General features: G+C 34.7%; 1 pseudogene; it reads right to left on the bottom strand.

Annotated features, from left to right (window-relative positions):
• Positions 1-983: 983 nt before the first annotated feature.
• On the bottom strand, positions 984-2735 carry LOC145050056 (protein SUPPRESSOR OF GENE SILENCING 3-like; annotated as a pseudogene).

The raw sequence follows: 2735 nt of genomic DNA, 5'->3' as shown, positions 1-2735 counted from the left end.
AATAATCATAAGGTTTTATTTGATAACTTCTTTATTATTCCTTATGGAAACATATCTTTGTAAAGCTTTTATATTATCTATTCTTTCCGTAGTCCATATCGTGTAGCGTTGTGTACCGATTCTTTTATCTATGTTAATTTCATTCTACGTGGTTGTGATTATTAATCCTATCAATAACTTGTTTTATTTTTAATTTTTGGACCAATACTTTTTTTTTACCTTTCTGCCTATTAAGTGATTTGTTGTAACATTTGTTATTCTTAGACCTAACGTATTTATTATGTTTGTTTATTTTCTTTTCTTCATGATGTAAAAACAGATTTACAAATATTTGACGGTTCAAGGATCTATGTAATATGTATATTGTCTCTTAAAATAATCATTCGCTACAGACCTATCATGAGTATTCTTTTTTCCGGCCAAAGTTGCACAATCAATACCAAATTCAAAACCCATAAAACCAAAATAAAAAATAATTTTTTTAATATGATCAAAAAAATTATGAATAAATAAACTTTATACCGTTTTTTTGTAAGAAAAGTCCCTTTTTGAAATTTTACTTGTGATGTTATGCTAAGGAAAAGAACCGTCAATTTTCGGTTTTTACTTGCATAATAAAACAAAGATCAACAAAACAACATTCACCAGTCACCACCTAACCAAGTAATAAGTAATATTATATTTTACTCGCAAGACAACAATCCAGCTACTTTAATTAATGTCTAAACTTCAATTACACTTATAATATAAAATGCCTCATACGTTCAATTAAAAGTCTTTCAGTAATGATCAAGTATTCACCTCAGCTCTTAGGTGTTGTTTGTTTTTTCTAAAAAAACCACTTATTGTGGCGTCGCGCAGCACAAACGCAATACTTGGCCATTCGCAATTGTTTGTTTTTCTGAAGACTTATAACTTAAAAATTGTTGCGCGTGTGCTGGATGGTGTAGTACTAAACCATCTGTTTCAAACATTTTCACACCTTACTTTAACTTATTGCAACAGTCTGCAGACATTAAAAAACAAAAAACTTTCTATTACAGAGGGTTGCAGAGGTGGTCCGCAGATTTCAAACATTTTCGCTTCGGGAAAAAAAAACAGCACCTTAATCTTTTACCTTTCGGTCCTTCCATTTTATCTTTAGGAATGTACTTCTCCATCAACCGAGTCAACTCAGCATTAAAACCTTCCTCCAATTCGATCTCCTCCTTCCAGTACCTTCTCTTCATTTCAGTTCGATTCTCCTCAAGCCTTCTCATCAGTTTCTCCCTCTCTTCCTCAAGTTTTTTCATCTCTTCAAGCTTCTCATCCCTATGTATGCATGCATATTATAACATTAATTACATCATATTCGATACACTTTCTTTTTCTCAATTAAATAGATGACTTAATCATTTTGTTCATTATAACATTGTAATTTCAGAACAAAGATTACCCAACAAACAATGTCAATACCTCTTCTGAGGATCTGCCACGGAATACGATTGCTCAACCCTCATGCGCTCTTCCCTCTGCAGCTTATCAAAATTGCCTTCTTTTTCATTCCGAGCATCTTCAATTATCTTCACCTGGTTTTTGAAGAACTGTTCTTGAGAATCCATCTAAAACGAAGAGATGAAAAAATGGTTTCTTCAAACATGTAGTGTCATTTTATCCGGACAGACGATAACAGATAACTTATTAGTATATAACTAGTTATCGCTTCCTTGTTTTCTTCATGTTAGCATTGTGTTTCTCTCTCACAATCCGGTTCTCTTATTCTTTCCTCAGTCTCTGAGACACCAAAGTAAACGACTCTTCAAGTGCTTTTGAATGCATTTGTTCTTTAGCAATCCTGTTCTTATACCAAATCAATTGTTGGTTGTTCTCATTCATTTGCTTCAACTCGTTCACAACCCTCTCATGATAAGAAACCAACTCAAACTTCAGCTTCGATTTCCCTAAACAAATCAAAAATCACATGCATGTTCATGTTCAGAACCAGGGAATAGAATTGACAAACGAATGGAATTGGAAAAGTAACAACATGACCTTGACAATGTTGATTGAAGAAATCTAAATCTCGTTTTGTTGCCATGTACCCATACAGCTGTCGCTGACCACCAGGGTAAAACAGAATGCGGCGGTGGGATTGATCCCACGCATCTCGGTCCGTACCCTCATTTTCAAAATGCTTGTTGAGTCTCTCTGCTTCCATGTACCCTACCACGGAGGATTCAAATATCAAAACACTCATTCCTCTATGTCCTTTTGGCCCATAAGAATGGCGTGCCTTCACATCCTTTTCATAATCCTTAAAGTTGTCCAAAAGCTCTTGATTCCTCATTCCTAGCCACTGATCCACTATAGTTATTGCATAATTCTAGTGTCAGCATTTTACATAAACTGATTAAACTTTAAAGAAAGTGAAAACATTTATACCTTTTCATTCTCATCTTATTCGAGCTGTGTATTCATGATGATAACCATTGGTGGCCACACAATTTCCTTGTCTTTCACAACTTCATTTAGTCCTTTCTACTGTCCATACGACTCGCCAGCTGCTACCACTGTAGCTTCCCTTCTACCACTGTAGCTCCCCTTCTACACAACTCTTCCTCCAAAACTTCAGCTAGATCGCGATGAATCTTGATTCTTTTTATTCCTTTTATTTTTGCATGTGTCACAAGAGAAGAAAAGGTTGGATGAATCTTGACTCTTTTTGATCCTTTCTGTTGCACTTTGATAGGGTACAT

The sequence above is a fragment of the Lactuca serriola genome, chromosome 5 (assembly GCF_051521515.1).
Source record: "Lactuca serriola cultivar US96UC23 chromosome 5, Lser_US96UC23_V15, whole genome shotgun sequence".
Taxonomy (NCBI): domain Eukaryota; kingdom Viridiplantae; phylum Streptophyta; class Magnoliopsida; order Asterales; family Asteraceae; genus Lactuca; species Lactuca serriola.
The sequence above is the reverse complement of the archived record's forward strand: the minus strand, read 5'-3'. Positions and strand labels throughout refer to the sequence as shown.